Source organism: Hoplias malabaricus, chromosome 3 (assembly GCF_029633855.1).
Source record: "Hoplias malabaricus isolate fHopMal1 chromosome 3, fHopMal1.hap1, whole genome shotgun sequence".
Lineage (NCBI taxonomy): Eukaryota > Metazoa > Chordata > Actinopteri > Characiformes > Erythrinidae > Hoplias > Hoplias malabaricus.
In genome coordinates this window covers 61141348-61166686 of record NC_089802.1, presented here as the reverse complement: position 1 = coordinate 61166686, position 25339 = coordinate 61141348, and the positions used below count along the sequence as shown (strand labels likewise).

The 25339-nt window shown below is 39.9% G+C and overlaps 1 long non-coding RNA gene across 1 annotated transcript in view; it reads right to left on the bottom strand.

The window, feature by feature from the left end:
* Positions 1-607: 607 nt before the first annotated feature.
* The window catches only part of LOC136690890 (uncharacterized), a 97137-nt gene continuing 72405 nt past the window's right edge, over positions 608-25339 (bottom strand). Inside the window, exon 3 of the long non-coding RNA XR_010801802.1 lies at positions 608-786. This is a non-coding gene — a long non-coding RNA (uncharacterized lncRNA). The remainder of the gene's footprint in view (positions 787-25339) is intronic.

Below are 25339 nucleotides of genomic sequence, written 5' to 3'. Positions count from 1 at the left end.
AGAGAGAGAGAGAGAGAGAGAGAGAGAGAAAGTGGAACAGATGAAAATGGATAACTAAAAATTCAATAGCCACTAAGCACAGACCCCCACACGTTCTTCAAATAATATCTAACACTGCAATGTTTCACGTGCTACTTACCCATGAATGAAATATAGACTTCCAGGATATTCACGCATATCTCTGACAATCAGAAGCGCTTCTTTAAATGCAGTGAATGAGTACTGCAATTGAGAACATTGTCGTTGCCTGACATTCATCATTAATATTTCTTAATTAATCACCAGTGACAAATTGCAGACAATTAAAGCATAAAATAGGAGACTTTCCTTAGCAACAAACTGTGAATCGGTGATAACAAATATTCAAATTTGAGCAGTTTGCGGGGTTTGTGTCAGAATGGACTGATCTTGCATGCAAAATAAGACATCATATGTTAGAGTGTTAAACACAGAAATATTCACACACACACACACACACACACACACACACACACACACACACACACACAGAACCAAACACCAAATCACAGTTGCAAACACCAACACATACCCTTACACACATACCCAAGCAAGCACACACACATACATACTCACAGTACCTGACACTTTAGCCCAGGGCAGCATTTGGTTCAGAGAGAAAAGAGAGATGAAGATGACATTGAGAAAGAATCCAGTCCGAATAAGCTGAGAGAAAGATGAGCCGGCTCAGTGTCCTCACACCTCAGGGCCAACATGTCACTCAAAGCAGCGCAACTCTGATGATCTGAAGCCACCTATAATGGCACACTGTAGACACAACAAAGAAACAGGACAAAAGATATGAACTCATACACTCCGGACCTGAATCAGGTAGAGTATTAGCACACTGTTAGCACAACTGGAATGTCACAAACATTTGCATGGTTACCATACCTACGGGTGATAAAACATACCGTGTACATAGTATAGCTGCAATCTCAGAAAAAACATGACTGTGTGGATACCGTCCATTGTAAGTGTATTGATACCCTCAGCGCTACATCTTTGGTAACTTTTGCTTAAAGGAATTACCATGTTCTATTCAAATGTAGATTTTTTTCATTTTAAAGCACTGATATTTTACCCAGCTACTCCTTTCTAATCAAGACAGTGATGTTGTGGTCCTTAAGACCACTTGTGTGCCTTTGAAGGTGCCTTGATAACATGTTACAATAAAGGTACATTATTTAAGAGTGCTTAAAAGAGTTTTAAGTAATAAGACTGTAATACGTTTAAATTATTAGGTCACTCATTCATTCATTCATTCATTATCTGTAAGCGCTTATCCAGTTCAGGGTCGCGGTGGGTCCAGAGCCTACCTGGAATCATTGGGCGCAAGGCGGGGAATACACCCTGGAGGGCGCGCCAGTCCTTCACAGGGCAACACAGACACACACACACACCTACGGACACTTTTGAGTCACCAATCCACCTACCAACGTGTGTTTTTGGACCGTGGGAGGAAACCAGAGCACCCGGAGGAATCCCACGCGGACATGGGGAGAACACACCAATTCCTCACAGACAGTCACCCGGAGCAGGAATCGAACCCACAACCGCCGCCTTAAAAATCTTTATAGAATGCTAGTTAATGCTATTTCTTGTTTATTATCATTATTTAATGATTCATTATGACACTACCTTACCATTTAGTAAGGCTTATTACTGTCTTAAATATCATGAATGTTGTAAAGTGTCACCAGTGCACCTACATTGCTTGCACCTGTAGTGAACAAAAATGTGTCTGTGCAGTACTCGTTTTCTTATACTGTACAGTGGTGTTACAGAAGTCTGGTTTCAATCCATCCAACTGAATTCAGGTGTGGAATTAAACATTTGTAATGCAACCCAGAAATGGTTTAAGCGGCAAAGAATATGATGATGATGATGATGATGATGAATTAAACATTTGTAAAAATGGGAAAAATAGTCTACAGAGTCTACAGAGACATGTTTCATACTGAGCAGCTTTTCAGTTCCCTTCTGTGCATTGTTTGTCAGGAGAGCATAGTCAAACTACTCTGATAAATCTAATGGCACAGGAAATATACATTAACCAGCACTAAGCCTTTTATGTCATCATATCATCTAATATAAAAGTTATGTTCTTTGCCTTGGATAAAATGAATGGAAACCTAGCTACTGCTATACACTTAGGAGGCCCGTGGGAAGATAATACAGTACTGTGTAAAAGTCAGAGACCACCAACATTTCATTTTCTTTGAGAAACTGGAAGCAAGTGTCTTCAAGTGGAAAGAAGCTCTAATAAAGGTAGTGTCTACAAACCAAATGCTTGAAATTCCCTTTATAACAGTGAACATACCATTCAAATCACACTGACTGGATCACACCAAGGTCTGTGTATCTTTTCATTTGTGAGTGGTTTAATAACTGGAGCCATTATTTGTTTCATCATCTGGAGTACAACTACTGTGAGTTCAAGCAGATATACAGTACTTGAGAGAGTGACGTCTTCCTTTTAATGTGGCGAAACAATGGCAGACAGGGCCCTGTGGTGCCTAACTGCGACAGGAGAGAATAAGAGAAGAAGGAAGAGAAAACAGGGAGGGAGAGAAGGAGAGAAGGTTGGGGGAGGTACTTTTGTGCTTTAAAGAAGAAGCACTGTCTCAGCTTCAAGTGCTCTAGTAGAGTATAAGCACAGGGCAACCGGTTCAGCCTGCTCAGTTCAGGCCATTTCGGCTTTTGTCTCTGATGCAGTACCTGTTAATGCAAGCGCATGATCAAATTGCCAGGGGAGAGTTAGATGAAAATAAGAAACAAGAGAGAGGTATAGGTAGAAGGCAGGAAAAAAAGAAAAAGAAATGAAATGAATAACAGGGATTTAAAAAGAAATAAAAAGGCAGTAGAGAGAGAAAAATAACAACAAGGCACACAGAAAAATCTACTCTCCAAAAATACCAGTCATAAGAGGGAGGGCGGATGGAGAGAAAGCGCGAACGAAAAGAGGAAAAGGGGAGAGAAAAAAAGGGAAAGGGCTCTTTGAGGACTTTAAGGAGGAAGTGCTATGGAAAGAAGGGGAAGAGAATGTTTACTCAGGGAATTAGTTCAGGACCATTGTGTGTGCGCGAGGGCATTAGTTCCCTGGCTCCATTTCAGGGCCCAAGTGGCTCAAGCAGAGCTCCCTCCAGGCCAGGCCTAATTACCACAGGACTAGGGCCATTAAAATGCTTAACTAACCTCGTTTCTCCAAAACGCACAGATTAACGGCAGCCTCCAGCAAAGTGGCGGGGATAACCCTGCCGCCTAATACCCTCTTTGATTTATTTTTGAAAAAGAGAAGAGAGAGAGAGAGAGAATGTGTGTGTGTGTGTGTGAGAGAGAGAGAGAGAGAGAGAGAGAGAGAGAGAGAGAGAGAGAGAGAGCGTCTGGTGCTAGCAGTGGAGAGAATGATAGTGAATGCATAGTCACTCAGAGTTTTTCAGTGCAGCACTAAGGCCTCATTTTTGCACTTCTGCACAGGGATGCAGCCGAAACAGAGAATTTGAATTGCGGTCAACATCAGACACATACAACACATTGGACCATGATGTTACGCCTAAACCCATACTGTGTGAACCTCTAAGCTATGGCCTGGCATTTGCATAGCAACTAGTGTACAGGCAAAGAGTCAAGAGTTCAGCAGCAGTTTAGTAGCAATGCATTGCAAAATGTTTCATCTTAGAAAATAAAACGCCCTGTTGCATCTCAGAATTTGTTTATCATGGTCCTAAAATGAGTCAGCGCTCTGGTACTGCTGCTGCTTCTTCTCGTCTGTCAGTGAGATCAGAAACAAACGCTGAATATTTCTGAATGCGTTTGCATATTTCAAAGAAACAGACGTGTTTAAAATAGGACAGGAGGTGTGTTTTGTACTTGGCACAATGTCTATGTAAATGATTATTGTCACGATGCCTCCCGTCTGTACAAGTGTCGATCATGTCTTGGCAATCCTTTAAATGAATTTGCCGTGCTACCCTCTTCCTTGTTCGGGAACTGAAAGAACCTGAATATAGCACCTCAAAGCAATCCTGTCTGCTTTGTCCGAGACACTAAAAGGAAGGATTTGCTTTATTTGCAATTGCACGTGCTTCCAACAGCCAAACATGGCACTTTCTGTACTTTATTGATCATGATAATACCCCTTTGTGAAAGGAGCCTTTTGTTTTGTCGTTTTTTCACCCACCTTTTCATCGTAAGGTTTCTTCATGCTCTATTTGTCTAAAACGATAGATGACTTTACTGTGCTCATCCTTTGCATGTAGCTAATTCTCTGTGGAGAGTGAACCCTGAAAAGAACATTCTCCTTTCTTTTAGAGCCATTAGCCTGTTAGACAAACATTATCTGCTGAATAAAATCCAGTGTTCCGTTCAAATTTCAAACACGCCGGTTAATAATAAGGTTTGCATTGGAGAAAAAGAGAATGCATGGCAAATTAGAGCAGCAGAAGCATTGATAATTATTTCACTTCTCTTGAACAACGTAATCCTTTTAGGATGTGTTTTTCTTGGAAAAAGGAGAGAAAAGGAAGGCAATAATAAATAAATAAATAAATATATAAATAATGGCATAAATAAGCTGCCTTGATTGGAGAGAGTGGTGCCATGGGAGGTGTAGTGCAGAAGGAAGATAGTGACTAAGCTAGCTAATAACATCTTTGTTTTCAGTCAGCGCTGTGATGGGGTCTCTGGGGCGTTGGGAGACTTTTTTTTTTTATTATTATTTTTTTTTTTTGCCAAAGTCAGTCCACCGTTGGTCTTTATAAGAAACATCAAGAAAGTGGTTATCTGTGAATCAGTGCCTGTTTGTTTGGTGGTCAGCTGTGGGATTAGGAACTGTATCCCCAAGGACGCATGATGTAGTCTCACTTGTACCTGAAAAGGGCAAATGCCAAAACAAAGACGCTTCAACACTCCCCCTCTGAGCAGCATTTGTTCCACGTCTTAAGCCTCTGAATGGAATCAGGCCATCTTGGATATTTCTCATCCCTGCTTGGTGAACAAACAACATCGAGTCGTGGTGGAAGATGCCGTGAAAAAGTCATTGTCATCTTTTATGTCCACTGTGGATTTACTGCTGTTACCCTGAATTTCATCCTGTCCCACTTTTGACACAAATAAATGACTCAAAGACCTTGAAAGTTTAATTTGAAATAAGAGCTTGTCTTGGTGTAGGGACTTTAAAATAAAACAATCGCTTTTCAGTAGCAGGCACGACGTGCTCTGATGTGGTGGCGAGGATTCAGAGCCTGATATTTATTCCTCTGCCCTTGGAAATGGGGCTTCGCAAAGTCAATTCATCGCCGCATCTCCTTCAGAGAGGGACGGCAACAGGAGCAAAGTCTTATTTCATTAGAGCACCTCAACGTTTTATCTCCACACTGAGGAAAATAACACCAGAAACGTTTATGGGACGTCTATCGCATGGGATGTAGCAGTTTAACAATTTAGTCACAGTTTCTCAAAGAAATAAAATATGAAAAAGCCTGTGAAAGAATAGCTGCAATTGTATTGCAACTTGAAATAATGGCAGTAGGCTAGTGTTTGGAGCCTATCGGTGTCTGAAAAAAAAAAAGTAATAGCAGAGTGTAGCAAAATGTTTAGTATTCGCTAAGACTAGTTCTCACACTAACAGCTGATAATACGATTTTCATTGTAGCACGATATCTTGCACAAGCTGGGAGAGAAAAGACAGCATATACTTTTACAGCATGTCTTAAGTGCTTATCTGGCAGGCAGCTGAAACCCTATTCTGGATGTGCCTAAAACTAACATGAGCCCAGTCTTGCCTTTAATTTCGTGTTAAACTCACTCAGATTACCTCTGTGGCACTATGGAGCGGGCCGCTTTCCCCCTATCGAATTATGCTATTAACAGAGCCAGGCTCTTACACCTGATAAGCACTGCCAGCTCTTTCTGGGGAAGATTTCCTCTCCAGCACATGTGTTTCACCCAGACATGCTCTTCACTGTTACCCGGTGTCAACAGCTCTGAGACCCCACTGCATACCGCCATTTATAAAACCAACAGGCAAATGGCCATTCAGTCATATGCAAATATAAACATATTGAGTCTGTCGTTTCATTTTCATTTGTCATTAGATAGGAAGCGTGCTACGCCAACATCAGTATATTACCTGACACTAATACTTATCTACACCCATAACAGTTCATGTTACAGTAAAGTGCACCAAGGTTTCCAAGATCAGCTGTCATAGTAAATGCTGCTATTTATTGTATTAATAAAAAAGGAACAATAACAGCGTAGATGGAACAATATAAGCTTGACATCAGGAGGTATTTTAAGATGTTTAATTCAGTAGGTCAGGGTACTTCTGGAACTTTAAGAAATTATTATAAGATCAATAATATCTTGCAATTATCAATTTATTGTAACCTATATACCAAAGTGATAGAAAACTACAACTAAAGTTACAAATGAGTTTCCACCTTAAAAGATTATGAGCTTTTGAACGTAAAGAAACAAGAGAAGAGTAGTTCCCCAGGATCATCAACATTGCCTTTAATGCTAACACACTAGCCAAAGCTAACAAGCTAATATGATTAATTAAACTACAAATAATTTAAATTTTAACCCATATCTTTTAGAATTTTAATGTCATTATCAATCAGGTGTGTGGGAACAGGGCTTTGCATGTGTAGCACTGGAGAGTTCTGGTTTGACATGTGACTGAGAGACATTGATCACAGTAGGGTCATCAGAAGAACACGGAAAATCATTAAAGACACAGTACAGCCCCAGCACAGCCTCTTCACGGTCCTACCATCAGACTGTAAGACTGTGCAGGAGTGTGAAATCAAGAAGGACAAGACTAAGAAACAGCTTTTATGCACAGGCAATCAGAATTGTGACTGACCATGACTGACACGCACTAGCCATCCAGCTGTGTGATTAGCTCCAACCTGCACATGCACACGCAACACTGGACTGCAACTTCAACACTATACACATGACACTTTACTGTAGACTGTTCCTCACACTAGGCCTTTTTAAACCTGATGCCTTAATCTATGCCTTAATTGCACATGTTAAATACATCCTACCTTATTTGTATGTAATATATTCTTTTATCTTTTTATTTTTTTATTTATACTTTTTATTTATTTATCTTATTCTTCCTTTTTTAATTTCCTTCAGTTTAGATGTAGTTAATTTATTTTATTTCCTTTGCCAGAACGGAAGACTGCATAATACATATTCTATTATTCAGTGTAACTGTATTTTACTGCACACTAACACAGTATTTTTATTTTATAATGCAATTCTAATGCATTTGCAAATGAGTATTGTGTTTGATGGTAAATATTGTAAATATAAATGTCGACGGGTTTGATTTTTGATGGTCAAGATGGTAAGCAGCAAAATACCTAATAAAAATCCTATCCTTGATAATGTGAAGCCTATCAGTGTTATCTATGTGCATGTATGTGAGTGCAGTGTAATTATACTAAAGCTGTACAGTTTGCCTATTCTTCCTCAAGCGCCTATCAGTTGGTAGTATCAGACACTGACAGGCTTTTGTTGAAAACAATCTTCCATCAAATCTGCAAGCTTGCCCAAGAACACTCTAATATTACAAAAGACAAGAAAAAGGAATTCAACATGTACTCTTTTTTATTATTATTTCTGCGTCAAACATTTCACAGTGAACAATGCCACAAAATGAAATTTAAAATAAATGGACACTTTCATTGCCCGTATGCAGTCAGTATGCAAATAGCTTGTTTTATCCTCCTTTATCTGATTTGCTGTGGACTCTGGGCCATCGCTGCTACATCGGTCATGACTCTTGACTTTGCAGCAGGGTCTCATTTCCCAGTGTTTTCTGGAGGATAGCAGGGCCACGCTCAGAGGAAACCCTGTCCGTCTCCACCTGCTTAGTATTCTGCCCATGGAAGTGTTTAACCCCCCAAAAGATATCAGATAACTTTTTCTTCCTCTCCACAGATGATATTAAGTGCCTGCCATTATCTCAGTAGGTCTGTATCATATTAGAATCTGCAATCGCAGGTCAGAAAGTATACCAGGCTCTTGTCTCGCCCACTGCTGCAAAATTACTTTCCGCCACACAATGCCGGCTGAATGGGTGGAAGCTTTGTCATTTAAACTGCATAAAGAGGCCAGAAATTGATTTTTATTGTAGATCTTCATATCTAATAAAGCTCTGAGGATCTCTTTTCTTCAGCGCCTGAATGGCCACTGAATGCTTTCAATCTACTTCTGTGTTTCATGCATAAAAGTGGCGGCCAGGACGATAGGAGGAGAATTAGACAGAGGAGGGGGGCCGCCATGCCAGTGAAAGGCATCCAGCCCCCACCTCCACCTCCTCTCTTCTCTCTCCTTCTATGAGGAAAGCAGACATGGGGAGGATGGAGAAGGTGAAGGAGCTGGGGGTAATTGAAAAGGGAAATGTTTTTTTTTTCTCCTTCTTCTCTTTCAGAAGAATGCATTCTTTTCAATGAGAGAGAAAACATAACCAGAGCTCAATTTGGCCAAAGAAGAAGAAAAAAAGGTTCTGTATGAAAGTCCAGAGACAGTGAATGCAAAAAAAAAAAAAAGCCTAAAAGGATTCTTTTTATTTCTCAGTTCACTCAAAGAAAGCTCACCTGGCCGCTTCCATTGTTTCCTATACAAAGTGAGTTTTGAGTCCCTGAGGTGTTCTCAACGAGCATTGAGAACTTTATTTTCCTCCAACATTTCTCCCGCTTGCAATCGCTGCATGCAGCTAAACGCCTTACCTTGCTTACAGAGCTCCGTGCAGAATTTTCACTCGTTTTTCTTCATTGCGAGTAATCCCAAACATGTAAACAAAATTTGTTTTCATGCGACTGAATATGATTAATTATCTCGGAGTAATCCAGCTCCACTTGCAAAGACTTTTCAGAGGAGATTACAATTTCCGAACTGACAACCATGATAGTCGGGAGCATTCTGTAAGTCTTAGATTAAAGGTCACAGAAAGAGAGCGCTGGTAAAAACTCACGAGGCAATGGTTAAGTTAGGGCAGATGCAATCATAACAGCATCAGAGGAAAAAGGGAGAGATGACTGCCTCAAACAGGCAAAAAAAATGATTATGGAAATGGATATCTGCATAGTGCCACCAAACATATGGCACTGCCTAATGCCATTTAACACTTGGGGCTGGGTTTAATCAAACTTCCGCAATTAAAAACACAAATTAGATGCAAACATCTGAAAGTCAGGGGACGCTACAGAGAAGGATGGCTGATCCTGATAGAGGGAGTGCTGAATACTCCTCACTAATCCTAAGACAGGCCTCTTACTACACTCAGTTTACAACAGAATACACACACACACACTCATACAAACGTGTGTAGACTGCTGTCTCTTCTGGCGAAAAGCTAAAAACATGCACACCAATTTAGTCCTTAAACCTAAAATCTAGCATAAATCCTAAAAGGTATCAAAACAAAGTATGAAGACAGAACCACTAAAGGCCAAAACACTGCATGACATAGTGTTAAAGTAAAGTAAATTTAGCATAATTCTCCCCCCACACTCAATACACAGTAAATCAGCCAAGATTTTATTTGTATGTTTAAAGTTTGCTTCTGTAGTTTTGCACTGGAGTTATGAGGCTCCTCTCATCTGTCTCATGTGACGTCACTGTATGGCCAGACCACTGTGTTTGGAAGCAATAGAGTCAATCTTCTACTTTGCTGTTACTATGTTGTACAACTGGTTTGACGGTTAATCCTTAAGTTTATGAGGTAGAAACATGCTCTATATGATCTATAGAATGATCTATATTATTCGATATTGCTCTAAATTAGTTAAATGCATTCAATCTTTAATTGATTCATTAAGATTATTTATCTTAGTTGGAAAAAAACTAACATATTGCTTCAACTGCTTGCCGTAATATTAAGGCCATCTTTTTTACAGTTTAAGGTAACACCACTCTCCTATTCATAAACACACATATGATTTTACCTTATACATTTTCATTGCCCATCTAGAGGCAGAGAAGCATTTCTCAATAGTTGACCCACAGGCTTCAAATCACCACACAGCATGTTCTATGTGCTAAATACCGTTGTCAAGCTTTAAATGGTTTAGTTCAACGTTATTAATATTGTCAGTAAAAGTTTAGTTTAAAGACTATTTCTTATAATTAGAATAAATACAAATAACATACAAACAATAGATCTTGGTTATATATTGATGTATTTGTTTCTGGCAGGCCCTGCATTATGTGTAGATATCATCCAGTGCATGGTTTGGTTAATCAATGCTTCATTAAGTTAAATCAGGAGCGCTGTTGATGCAATACAACAAATCAATGCAGCGAAGGGGGCTTCAAGAACAAATCTGCAACCTGTTCTCTTATATATATATGTGTGTGTGTGTGTGTGTGTGTGTGTGTGTGTGTGTGTGTGTGTGTGTGTGTGTGTGTGTGTGTGTGAGAGAGAGAGAGAGAGAGAGAGAGAGAGAGAGAGAGAGAGAGAGAGAGAGAGAGAGAGAGAGAGAGAGAGTATACACTATTGGTTGATAAATGTAGAATTTATAGTTAGCCTAGTTAGCCCCAGGACTTTCACTGGCAATTGAATGAAATACTAATCTCTGCTGTGATGGTATGTATAGACAGGAGGCATAAAAGACTTTCAGTGTTAACAGATGTACTCAATAAAAACTCCAATACACTATACACCAATCAGGTATGACATTAAAACCATTGAGAGGTAAAGTGAAATGTGCAATTTTTTGTCACTGTACAGTGTACAAAAGAATGTGTCTTTCACATTTAACCCATCTGTGGCAGTAAGCACACATACACACACACACTAGTGCACTAGGGACAGTGAACACACCCAGTAGTTCTTCCCTGCGATCTGACCAGACAGACCAGCCTTCGCCCCCTCACACATCAGTGAACCCTGGGCGTCGCTGCAATACCTGACAAGACCTACTGTTTTGGAGGTCCTCTGAAATAACTTTATGCCAATCACAATTTGGGCATTTGTCAAAGTCACTCAGCTCCTTAAGCTTTAACATGTTTCCCACTTCTAAATTCAAGAACTGCATTGTTTGGTTAACCAGTAATCCTTTAAGTGAAATCAGGAGGACTGCTGATGGAATACAACAAAATAAATGCAATGATGGGTGCTTCAGGAACAAATCTGGAACTTAACATGTTCTTTTGACTTGTATGATAGCAACCCTTTTATAATATATTAAGGTTTATTTTCATTATAAGGTTTTAACATACATTTATAGCTAAACACTTTGTGTAGGTGTATATTATTTCAAATTACATTATTTATGCATTAAGTAGACACTCTTACCCATACTGATTTATAATGGTTGGCAAATGTAGCATTTGACTGTTCACTTGCTGCTTATATATCTCACCCCTCTGACAGATGCTATTGAAATTAGATCATTAATGATATTCCCTTCAAGGCCAGTGGTTTTAATATTATGGCTGATTGGTTAATAACAATATCTCTTTTGATCACTACAGGAATTCTTTGTCCCCAAAAAATGTTTTATAATATGACCTCTACAAGAAAACTGTCATGTGACGAAAAACAGACAAATAACTAATGAGGGATGGAAAGTAACTTACCAGTTATTGTGTAAATGACGTACCTACATCATTACATGAATTCCTCAACCCATATCAAGCTGATATTTAATCTCCAATAAAAACAGTGGCTACTTTCTGATACTATACGATGACACTTTGTTAACTATTTTAGCCTCGCAGTTTCAGTGTGAATACTAAGGAGCAGACGCCTAATAAGTTTTGTGTGACCGAGAGCATATGGGGTAAGAATGTAGACGTATAAGTTATATTTTTGGCCAAACCCTGTTCGTTCATATCCAACGGCAAATTGCAAGTTAGACGAATGTGAACCAAATCAGCCATATGTTTTTCTTTCTTTTGGGCTTCAGAGTGAGCAAGGGCAGGTGGCAGGGTTGAGCCAGGGGGTAATATGGCATGTTCTGATTATTGGCCAGTGCAGGACTAGTGATAGTGTGGAATTGAGCAAGTGTGATACCTTTAAGAGTCTGTCTCCATCACCACACCAGCGGCCTGCTTACTCACCCAGCATAAGGGATCACACTCAGTCACGCCATAACTGAGAGAAAAAAAGACAACTTGCCTCCTATTTCATCATTTATCACTTGGTAACGTGTGAGTGTGTGTGTGTGTGTGAGAGAGACAGAGAGAGAGAGAGAGAGAGAGAGAGAGAGAGAGTGAGAGAGAGAGAGAGTGAGAGAGAGAGAGAGAGAGAGAGAGAGAAAGAGAGAGAGAGAGAGAAAGAGAGAGAGTGTTTGCGTATGACTAGTTCACTTTGGTAGTAAATTACTGTAACTCAAATTTAAATCTATCCACACTTACATCTTAAATTCCAGCCAGTGAAATCAAATTAAAAGCCAAGCAAATTTAAAGCATTTACAACACAGTAATCTCAAAATATCTCTTCCTGTGCATGGAAAATTGCTTACCTGTCAGAAAAAGGTAAAGGAAATCAGTCCTGTCATTTGCAAAAGGTTTTCCTGAGAGCAAGCTGACCCACAGAGAGGTCAGGTTGTGACCGCATGTCTCGCTTATAAAGGCCCAGGTTTGTATGTTGGGCCTAAAACATGATAGTGTTAAAGTGGGGTCATAGAGTTCGTTTAGCTTCAGCCTATTGCTCAGTAGCAGAGGACAATAGCTGCTTTAGAACTTTAGCCCTGCTTGAGAGAAAAGGGCCATGTAAATCACCCCATTCTCACCCACTTCTGCCAGGCCAGGGTCTAGGTGAGCCCAGCGCGCTCACATTACCGACCTGACAGGTCTCCCAGGCCTGGGTGGGGGCTTTTTTTTTAAAGGGTTTGGTGGGTTGGGGGGTGGAATAAGAAGGAGCTGGAAGGAGCAGGAAGGGAGGGAGGAGGCTTTGAGAGGATTCTTTATGCAGCTCTGTGTATTTCTTTCATGTTGTCCAGCCGGTAACTAAGTTGGGTTGCCGGGGGCGATGGCTAATTCACACCCTCAGATCAGGAGCATGAAATGAGAGCGCAGAGCAGACAGGGAAAGCCCTGGGGTTAATGATAGCTCTCCCCACGCATACAGCCAACACCATTTCATATAAATCTGCCCAAATGCTTTCATTTGAGATGATCCCCAGCATCTCCTGACTGCACACACACACACACACCAAACACATGAGCAAATTTACACTCCTATACCTCTGCGTTAATACACAGCTATGTGGCTAATATATATAAGATAGTATACTAACACTGTCAGTACCTCACACTGCATTTCAAAAATAATACATTTTATCAGAAATAGAAATAATTCTTATGTTTAAATTTTCTTTTTATTTGACTAAATTCAACATAATTTTGATAATTTCTATTGGTTCATACATCACAATATTTTCACCCAATGGTAAAAATTTGAAAATGGTATGTGCACAATGACAAAAACGCAGACAGACTCATGCTAGAAGTGTTAGCCTTCACACTACTGGATCTTATGTCTATATTATCAACAATATTGTTATCATCATTAAAAGTATCCATATGGTTCTGGTGCATGGCTAAAGCTACTTGTTTTTGTAGGTGTGTACACACACACACACACACACACACACACACAGAACTGAACCACACAAAAGCTTTTGCAATGATGGAGGTTTTCTTTCTCCTCACTGATCAGCAAAATGAACAAATAAATAAAAAAGAATAAATAAAAAATACAGTATAACGCCCCCCCCAAAAAAAGAAGTATACAACTGTGGGGGCCTTTAAAAATCTTTTACTCCTCCGTTGAACAAGCTTGTGGATAAAGACTTTCTCCCCCCTTCTTCCCCAAAACCCCTCTTTAAAGTTATTTCAAATTTCTCAGCAAGGCTTTGAGGAATCTGTTTGTTTGAGGGCAGCATTAGATGTGACCAGCGTTTTATTGTGACATAAAACCGCATTTCTTCCTCGGCAGATTAAAAATAAAATCGGTTAATAAGAAAAGCTGTCAGCGGCAGAAAACGGCTGACATAATCCGTTTATCCTCCAAGCAATAAAGATATTGGTCCTTGGGAGTCTATCTTTCCTCTTATGTTATTTCGCCCAAAACATTATCTTCTATGCATTCAGATGGATTAAGAAGTCATGTGGGAGATAGAAGGAAAATGACAGATACAAAAAAATATAATATCCTTTCAGTCCTCTTCACATGCTCTCACAGGAAACTACACGTATGGGCACACAGGAGAAAGGACAAAGAAGAAAAAACAGAAGCCGACTGAAAGGGCAGAAAAAGAGAATAGGAGTGTGAATAAGGGACAAAAGAAAGATAAAGAGGGAGATTGAAGAAGAGAGAAAAGAAGGCGCTGGCACAGTGGATGTAGGAGTGCTTTGAAGCTGGGATCTGATGAGAGGAGAATGGAGGGTGGTCCTGAGAGGCCGATGGAGGAGAGTTACTCTCTCTCAGGCCACACCCCACCCAGTGTGGGACAGGCGTGGCTGTACCCTCTCGCCCATACTCACATCCAGGCATCATGACTTAGAACAATATAAAAAATCTGGTGAGCCTGTCTGTCATCTATAAGCTAAAATAACCATGACAGCAGGACTCTCTTTCCACATTTTGACTTTAATTCTAGTTTTAATGACTGTTTACAAGTTTAGAAAAGCTGTTCAAAAGTTTAAATGTGCAAAGCCAATTAGACAAATGTGTAAAATGATACAACTATGTTAATCCTCAGCTTAGTCGCTCGTATAAAACCAATCAGTAAGCCCCAAAATGCTATAAAAATGTAAAATGTGAACATTTCAAAATGACTCACACAATTATTACAATATTGATATCCTGAATTCATCATATTTCAATAGTGGTAATACAATCTCATGGCAGAAAACTAAAATACTAGTAACATGCTATACTAATATATGTAAAAACATCATTAAGGGAAGCCATTCATAATCAAATAAGTTTAGGTTCTTAATATAACTGGAGTATTAAATAAATGGGGAAGATCAAATTATATATTATATTATTATTATATTATAAAAGAAACAGTGTATTTAGAATTTGTATCTGTCAAAAATACTACAGTGCATTTATTTGTAAATGATGGTCTACATAGACATAGTGCTTCAGGTCATTTTCCATATCTAAGGTATTTCAGAATAAATCAATAGCAAACTAAATTTATAAAACACTTACATAAAATCCCAAAATAGCATGTCAATTACACTTAACCTTGTTCATCATTATAGAAAAAAGAACGGCTGCAAACCACATATTTCCCAAAACTGTGTTGGGACATAGCCGTGACTCACCATTTCCAAACTCGGAACAGAGTTCATGAGGTCTTAATGGAAAGCCTGCTTGTTTCTAGAGCACTGTAAGAAAAAGCCAGGTCGAGCTTAATGTCAAACTTAGTGGTGAGATCTAGTCCATGGTTTTGTACTTTAATATCAGCACAGTGTATTTAAATCCACGCGGGCACTGAATATCTTATAGGAATTGCATATAATGAAGGTCACTCTGGTGGTAGAATCCTGTTAGTGAATCAAGTAGCCTGAACCTTGGGTGAGGGTCTGGTGGGGTGAATGGGTGGGACAAGGGGCGGGGCTGGGGGATTGACAGTTGGCGTGCCACGCAGTGCTCGTGCTGAAGAACTGAGACCCTGTTATGTTTAATCAGGACGGCTGAGCTGGTAATGAATTTTGATTACGTCTCTAAATGGAGGCAGTGTGCTGGAGGGGGGGGGGGGTTGTAGTGGTCACAGAGAGAGAGAGAGAGAGAGAGAGAGAGAGAGTGAAATATTAATGTCTTCTCAGATGATGTATGAAACCCTGGTGTGTAATTTCCCTCACTTGCCTTGTCCGCCACCAGATTGTTAGCACTTCATCATTAGCGGTGCAACTTTTTGCATCTCCATTCGTCTTTCTGTAAGGGCATGCTCTTTGATTAATGCTGATCTTGATTCATTAGTTTATCATCGCTGTGCTTTTAAGTGATCATTGCGTATTCATCATCTGGCGGCAGAAAGCGAGTAAGGGGATACAGAGAAGGGGGAACACAGGACTACCTGTATCAGCTAAAAGAGAAGAGAATGAGTAGGTTTGGAGGTGGGGGGCGGCAAAGTTACAAATAACTCAGTGGGTCTCTAGTCCGTCCCCTTATACTCAATGATATGCAATTGTCTCTTCATGTCGGAAAACACCCACCTATTAAAATGCCATCACTTCCATTTATAAAACGCAAAAAAGAGCTGAAAATGCACAAAACGCTCATTTTGATTAAGAGTGGTTGGCTATGGAGCGCCTCGGTGCACATTAATGAGCCTACAGACAGCAAATGGATAGCTCATTGTGAAAATATGGATAGCGCCATGTGCAAATGGCCACTGAAAGCCATGAAAAAGTTCATTTGGATAAGTCAGTATAAACAGGACAAACATTTAAAATGCACTCAGGGATTAATAATATGGTTTAAAAACGGGTGGTTTTTAAATTACAAGGCCACAGCAGGGTAATATTAACAGATAACACTATAAGTTTCTAATAACAGATAATATATTGCAATAGCTGAGTTTAATATTCTCCTCGTCTGCATTCTTCTCCTTTCAGCTGACCTTTTCTCCAGGTATATCGTTATGCAGGCCTCCGGCCTTCAGTCATGATTATCACTGTACGGAAGTGCTTTTCATGTGCTGAGAACAATTTGCAGCCAATTCTGCCTGAGTCCGCAGATCTGGAGAGGAGTCATATGTCTTATCAATATTGGAGCCCATCATTAAAGAAGGATTTTCAGCACTGAGTTGAGTCCAGGTGAAAAAGCTTAAGGGGAAAAAAAACGGCAGAGTACCATTTACTCTGACAAGGATGAAAGAACCTACATCCACACTTCCACAAGCCTCAGATACTTATACCCACTGGACATATAGGCCAAACAAAATGATCAATCTACAAATTTACCAAGAAAAAGAGTTGGCTTTTTGGGAATACGTTTGTACATTTTTAAAAACCTATATAGCATATATTGGTAAAATATTAAGTATTTAACAGTTGTAAAATAATTTAATCTTCTTTACTTTGGAGGAATATATTTTCTATAGCTGTTTTTGTCAGTGAGCATCTGAAAGCCATTAATTGGGAAATTTAGCTTAGGAATAGGAATAATTCAAATATATCTACAATTTCTGCAGGCTAGGCTATCTCTTTGAATCCATACCCATACAACACATGGCAAATGCAGGTCACTATTATCTGTAAACTTTGGTGAGTGTGTGCCAGCAAAAACAATGAAGCCTCTTGTTTAATATTAGCCAGTGTGATAAGCTATCTAGCATGCAATACAGAGGGAAACAATATCTTTGAGCATAAATCATCCATCCATCCATTATCTGTAAGCGCTTATCCAGTTCAGGGTCATGGTGGGTCCAGAACCTACCTGGAATCATTGGGCACAAGGCAGGAATACACCCTGGAGGGGGCACCAGTCCCACAGGGCAACACACACACTCACAGACACTTTTGAGTCACCAATCCACCTACCAACGTGAGTTTTTGGACTGTGGGAGGAAACCGGAGCACCCGGAGGAAACCCAAGCGGACACAGGGAGAACACACCAACTCCTCACAGACAGTCACCTGGAGCGGGACTCGAACCCACAACCTCCAGGTCCCTGGAGCTGTGTGACTGAGACATTACCTGCTGCACCACTGTGCCGCCCTGAGCAGAAATCAGTTAAAAATTAATAATACATTAATATTATAAATTGTAAACAAAAACAAAAAAAACCTCCTTTGGTTTTAGGGTTAAGTAATTTTGGAGCATTTCTATTGGTCCATTCATCAATTTTTCACACATTGCAAAGCTGCTGTGTTCACATTATGTAGTAAAGTAGAATGATATGCTGTATTATACATGGAATTATCTCAGATTAAATTCATGCTTCTGAATTTGCAAAGGGTAAAACATAAACATGTAAATGTGTAAAAACCTTTATGACTTAGCATCTTGTTTCCACCAAACTGACATTTAGCAATGTAAACGCTATAGCCAGAAACATCATTCTGTTTGACCTGGTTCTCTGATATCATATATATCTGATATGAGTTATGAATGGGTTCCATAACTTAGAATAAAATCTTTTTACATTGACTTACACTAAAAATTAAGAAGGTTTTTCCTTCTCCTGCAAAATTACTATGTTGGAGATAGATGTTTTTCTTTGGACATTGACATTATTACAATATTATAGTGCCACATTAGTGAAATTTGGTACAACTGCTTGTGCAATTATTCCTTTGTTTTATATTTTGTTGTAGTTAATGAATTTCCTTCATGTTTTTGAACTCCAGTTTCTTTTTTCATAAAGTGTATTCACCAGCTTTTAGATTTGTAATTATGTACATATGTGATTACATAGGTAAATGTGAGTTAAAATATATGTACCCAAGCAGGTACATAATCAAAAATGAGAGATAGTTAAACACAGAATTCACAAGTAGGTTCATAATTATTTTTTTGCTGGTGCTCAATGAAGAAAAATCTCTATCAATCCAAACAAGAAAGGATGAATTTTCAAAATGTAATAACCAGAGACCCAGTAAAATTAAATGGCTGGTGATGTCTGCAAAGAATAAGCCAAGATGCTTATAATTGTCCACTATTATATCCAAGTTGATAACAATCTACAGAAATCTAAAAGACTATTTTACAAAATGAGTGTGTGCCTCAATTTCCTCCAAATCTTCAATATCATAATGGAAACATACTGCAAGTCGACATGTTAACTGTGCTGATCATCCTTAACCTTGAACTTTTTGTCTCGCCCAGTGAATGAACATTTCTCTTTGGCTTTGATGGAGTCAGTCCACCAGTTCCTCTACTGTGGTGCTATTTGCCCCCTCCCACCCCGGCCAGGGCTGAATGGACTTTAATTGAGTTCTGGGGATCTGCAAAACAGACCCCTTTCCACAGCCATGCACAGAATGCTTTCACTCTTCATTTCATTTTGGGTTTATTGCAAACATTCTTTAAAAAGTCTCCAGGCAGAACCATTTCGGGGCTCTTCAGGAGTCCTTTCCCGTGTCAGAAAAACCCGCAGAGAGGTTTGCTAAAGAGTCTACAGAAATGCCGTTTTTGAGGACACTAAAAGGTTTACTATAACAAATCCAAATAAATCAGAATATTTCATGTTTAATAAAGATTTCAGTCCTTGTTGATAAATTATTGACAGAATACAATATGAAAAGGCAGGTGTTTTATGTTAACGCTATCTACGAAAGTAGATAAATTATACTTTTAAAAAGCCATCTTTGTCTATTTCTTGCTTATGTCAGTAATAATAACAAACACTGTGTTAATATGAATCATTGAACCTAACTAAACATTTGTAACATAATGCAGCATCGTTCACAAGCAGTATAGATTAATAATATATCTGCTGACATATAAACTAAATTGTGTAAAGTGTACACGTTTTTGAGTGTGCGCCAGCAAAACAATGCAGTAGCTTGTTTAATATTAGCCAGTATGATAAGCTATCTAGTATGCAGTATGGCTATTTAACCCCTCGAGTGACTATTATGATGGCTCCAGCAGTCAATCAAGCAGATAAAAAGTGAAACTTTATATTCTGTTGTGGAATTACTGCAAATAAATTCAGCAATACTGAACCAAAAGTCTCTTTACCTTCACTCACAGACAAAGGATAGGATGTTTTAATCTGTCCCTCAGTGTTTAATTTTCTAAAATATGTAAAATAAAATACTATGACTATAATCTGAAAGAATCAATCTCATTGAACATATACATAGTGTTCTATAGGCCATGGGCATATGTTTGCCTATAGATGGCAGGTTGGATGGAAAGAACTGTCCCTACCGATATTTGAGCGACAATTTTGGAGTGGATAATTCCGATCGCGCCTCCCAGGCGTTCCGTATCGAGACGTTTAGTCAGTCTAGCCTAAACAGTAGGGGACTATCTGGAGAATGAGCACTGATCAATGTGCTTGTCCAAGAAATAATTTCCACTGTGCTTTGTGTAAGAAGGATAAAACAAGTCTGTTTGCTCTGAATTACGCAGGTTACAAAATATCACAAAATAAAACATCTGTCTCTCTCTCACAGAAACAAACCAAAGCAAAATCTATGGCCTTGCTATAGGCTTGATTTCTTTTATTCCGTATTATACAATCATGCTTTAAAACAAATTTCCATAACTTTATTGACAGTAACATCCACACAGTGTCACAGCTTAATACAGAGAATATGTCATAAGCTGTTTGTTGTGAGTGTGTGTCACCCTGCGAAGGACTGGCGCCCCCTCCAGGTAGGCTCGGGACCCACAGCCAACCTGAACTGGACAAGCGGTTACAGGAAATATTGAATGAATAAATGTTTTTAATTACATACTGTATGTAAAAGCTTAGGCACATGTCACATAGCCCTTACATTCTTTAAATAAGGTGTTCCTAAAAAGCTGAATCACAACCTGCAAGTGTCTTTTTTTGCATGTGATCAGAAACTATTTGTGCTGCTGGAAGTAAGATGATTATAAACATAACGCAGTAAGACAGACACATATATTAACTGTACTATTCAAATTGTTTCCATCATTATTCCTGTAATTACTATATTAGGAATGTAGGAACTACTAAGGAGACCAACCCTTCACACTACAAAGTGTAACTTCATCATGTGCCTTATTCCATTACTGTTTAGGTTTATAATTATAATAAAACTAAAGTTTACTCTTTTATTATAAATCTTAACACGTACTAAAGGTACTGCTAGAATGTATGTGACAACTACTTTCAAACGAATAGCAACTTACATAGTTATGAGAGAGATTGAAGTGTGGACTCACACACAGGTCTCTTACCGTTAAAATGTTTGAGGACCCTTATAAACAGCATAAACAGCCTGCCATATGAAGGGAGCCAGGTGCCACCTGGGTTAGAAGGCACTGCTCGTGAAGGCAGGCTGCGTAACAGAAGTTGATATACAAGTGACGTGAGTACAAAGCGGCCATGACACCAGGGCTGTACATCCTCCTCCAGTGTCTGAGTGGCGGCTTCACCACCTCCGTTCCACATGGGAACACATGCGGCAAGCAGGAACTTAATGGGAAATTCAAATTCCCCCCATCTTTTTGCGTACGCCGCCTTAACATAGTGTCACCTCAGCACCAGAATTACCGACAGAACCTGATAACACAGGTTTTGAGCCCTGGACGAAGGCAACAGAAAAAAAAAAATAAAAAATCATCCCCCTACCCCTGTGGATTCGTTGTGGCCTGAAGAGCAAGGCGTATCAGTCCCAGGCCGAGCAGACACGGACTTACAGCCCCAGCAAACTTAATGAGCACTCAGTCCCACTTAACACCAAGTGCGACCAGATAGGCCTTCTAATATCCTCTCTGCTAGTCAGGAGTCCGCCCCATAATGCTGTCATTTCATTTTAGTAATCCCTGCTATTACTATAAGGTTTAAAGGGGGCCAGTTGCAAGGTTACCTGTGTAAAAGTAGTGCCGTCAGGAATCTTTAGCTCTATATGCAGTATTAGCCGGGATATCATTCAAAGAGAAATCGTCATATATTGGCCTCTGCAATATGCAAGAATGACATACAAGAAACAAAAAATCATCAGTTCATACATTTCTGCATTTTTCCCATTAAGGAGCCATAAAATTTAAACACTGTTATCGGATTACGCATTATATATGTGCGGTATTACACAGTCAAAAGGTATACAGAACAGGACATTGGTGCATAATTTGCACATTTGCACATTAACAATACAAAACAGTTCATTTTTCAGTTCAAGTCATTATCTATGGAGATTATTTAGCAGTATCAAAAGCCTCAGTGTTATAAAACCAGTGTAAGGTTCAAAGCAATGGCTTTGATTTCTGGCAAAACAGACTCTCTCTCTCTCTCTCTCTTGCTCTCTTTCTCTATATACATAAATAAATTCCATCTGATGATGTGATGAGAAGATGCATCTATGAGCCTTAAAGAATCTAATTTGATCTCTTTTCTTTTCTTTCAACAAATCTGTGGTTTATTTAAATCTGACTGACAGAAGGTTGAATAAAATACCCCCCATACTGCTTTTTTTCCCATGACAAACACAGAATGCCCAAATGGAGTCTGTGCCCCCTCTCCCTCATTCTCTCTCTCTCTTTCTCACTCCATCTCTCCCCTCTTCTTCAGCTCTCCTCTAATGCACCCTAATCCCAGCTGAAGACAGACGTGCAGTGTGTGTGTGTGTGTGTGTGTGTGTGAGAGAGAGAGAGAGAGAGAGAGAGAGAGAGAGGGAGAGAGAGAGAGAGACAGAGTGTGTGTGTGTAAGGAATATCTCTTTGCTTTTTCTGCCTCAGTTCATTATATTTCTTTCTTGTCACTTAGTGTGATAGGTTGGACAGAGGCGCGCAGATGAGTACTGAAGACACAGTCACAGGGCCTTAATCTAGTCTTTAATGCGTGACTTCAGAGATGTCATTTATCTTGTGACTGCAGCAGGCGTCCACAAAACTTTATCTCTAATAATATATTGATGGATTAAAGGGGTCAGGCTGGAGACCAGGCAAGAAAAATTGCTTATTGACATCAAAATACAGTGCCCCCAAAAACCTGATAAACATAGGGGACAGGAGAGTGGGAAGTGGGTGAGAAGGAAAGAGAGAGAGAGAGAGAGAGAGAGAGAGAGAGAGAGAGAGAGAAGGGAAAAATAGAGGTGGTGACAGAGGGAAGAGAGAGATGAGAAGAAGGGGAGGCATTGTGGCTGTTTGTGCCCGGTGATTTTCCTCCATCAGAGGAGCCTCCGGTGGTCCGGGCCCTTGGCGTGATAAAACCGCCCAGGGCTACGTACACTCTCCAAACGCTATACACACACACACTGCGCAAAAAACGCGGACACTGCTGCTCCTGCAGCCGCCGGGGGGAAAAGCCGTCTATTGCAGGACTCCTCCACATTTATCTCAGAGCCAGAGTTCCTGCACGCACACACACACATACACATGCACACCTTATTAAACGCTCTTAAGTAGAGTGAGAGGACTAGGGCACTTGTGTTGGGGGCTAACAAGACAGGGGAACTGTAAAGAGAGCCTGCTGTGGGAGCCATTCTTGTACTTTTCCCCTTCCACTCTGCCTACAGCAAATAAATCATATTATAAGAGGAGCGTTTTAACCCTTCCCAGTGTAACATAACTCTTCGATTGTGTGTTAAACTCATGTAGGCTCTCGAAGCCCGAGTCAAGTTCACTCATTGTGCAAAGAAGTAGAGGAGGAAATATAATAAATTCAGCTTTCTCCTCATTAGACCTGTATGATACAAGTACTTTTGACATGGAAACCTTCTCTACAGGTAATATGGCCTCTCGCCAAGCTTTTTTTTTTTTTTTTTTTAATAAAGCTTCACTTTTGGGTGCACTTTTTTTTGTAAGCGAGCGGTTATTACCAAGACTCGCATTTTCTCCAGATCAGAGCTGATAAATCGCCGCTTAAAGTAGCAAAGAAATCCAAAAGTGCCTTTCCCCTCGTTCAGCTTTCATGGCGCTCTCCAAGTCCTCGCGTGGAAAATGCGTCTGAGCACTGTGGAAAGCACCTCCAATCCCAAATAGTGTCAATCCTACCCCCTTCACTCTCTCTCTCTCACACACACACACACCCTCCACAAGTCCACTAAAATTAATACACTTTTACCATTACAAGATAAAGCTGGGGACATATTACACCAGGCATATCTGCAAGCCTGTAATACTACAGAGTCAGCATTCAATAAAAGACATTTGCAACCGTGCGTTTCTTGCGACAACAGCGGCGAAAGATTTAAAAGCTGCTAAATTAGGTGCGGCTTGCCGAGCGAAAGGTGCCGGGTAAGCAGGCCCACTCTTACTTAAAATGACAGAGTTGTTTATGAGGGGGGAGCCTCCCTCTCGCCCCACTGATGCACCAGAGGGACAGTTTATGATGCGCTCACAGGGTTATTTAGGCTCAAACAGTGTGCATAATGTTGCCTAACAATCAGCAGCCGTAATTCAAACTGGTCCTGAACATACCCCGCTCTTCATACAGGCCAACAGGCCGCCCTCAGCACTACCGATTGCTTTTCTTTTCTGTTTCTTTTTCTATTTTTTTTTATCCACCTCCCTCGTGATATTTACTGAATGCTATATACTATATTTATTTATTTCATCCATCTGAGAAAGACAAGAATTCACATGTAATCACCTCTTTGGAAGAACTCAATGGGTGGGGTTTTTGGTGAAGGAGGAGGGTACGAGTGAACCTCTCACCATCCAAATGTTTGATGATTTTCCCTGAGAGTGAGAACACAGATGCATGCGCAATAACCTTTTCTCGCATTATTGCTACACTTTTTACGACCCCAGACAAGTACCAATGGAGCCATTAAAAATGTAATCCTGCTGCGCGTACATAAAACATATCAAGCATTATACTACAGCTGTCTGCAGCCGACATGAAAGTCAGGGGGAAAACTGCAAAGGAGGGGAGAAAGGAGAACAAAGTGATTTTTTTTACCTGCTTTAACAGCAGCGGTAGGAAAAACAAATCCTCCAGCCGTGTCCTTTCCATCAATCTCTCTCTCTCTCTCTCTCTCTCTCTCTCTCTCTCTCTCTCTCTCTCTCTCTCTCACTCTCTGATCGTTTCCCATTATATAGCCAGTCTGGCTGCAGTATTAAGGACTATATATACCTCAGAACATCTCTACATACTTCTAGGCCTTCATCATCATCATCATCACTGTCAACAAACTTTAGATTCCTTCATCATTATGTAAATTCAAAACATCATTATCATTATTAGCATGAGTACTATAGCAAAACTAAACTTTGAATATGTAGTTTAGTTATGAACTATGATTTTGGTGCTAATTCCCACTCTAAGGTGGTCATTAGATCTCATAAAAGCCCTCACTTGGGACAAACTTCCCAAACCGAGTTCTCATTTAAGGCTGTTCATGTGATGGCTGATTAAATCAGAACAGCAGTGTGTCATCTGAAGGACAACTGCTACCCATAATCACCCAACTGATCTTGCGGGTCAAAGAGCCGTGGGATCATAAACTCGTGTTACGATCATGTTTGTGACCATCTAAAACCAGACGCTGTAAACACGTCAACAATAGAGGTGGGGAAAAAAAAAAATCACACACGCACATCATGACCACTGATGGATGACGGATCCAAACGCAGCATCAACACTGCTGTCCGTGGCAAGTCCTTCAATATAAAGCATGCGTTTTTTTTTTCCCTCCTCCCTCTCATCTTGATGGGCACTTTATCTGGAAGAGAA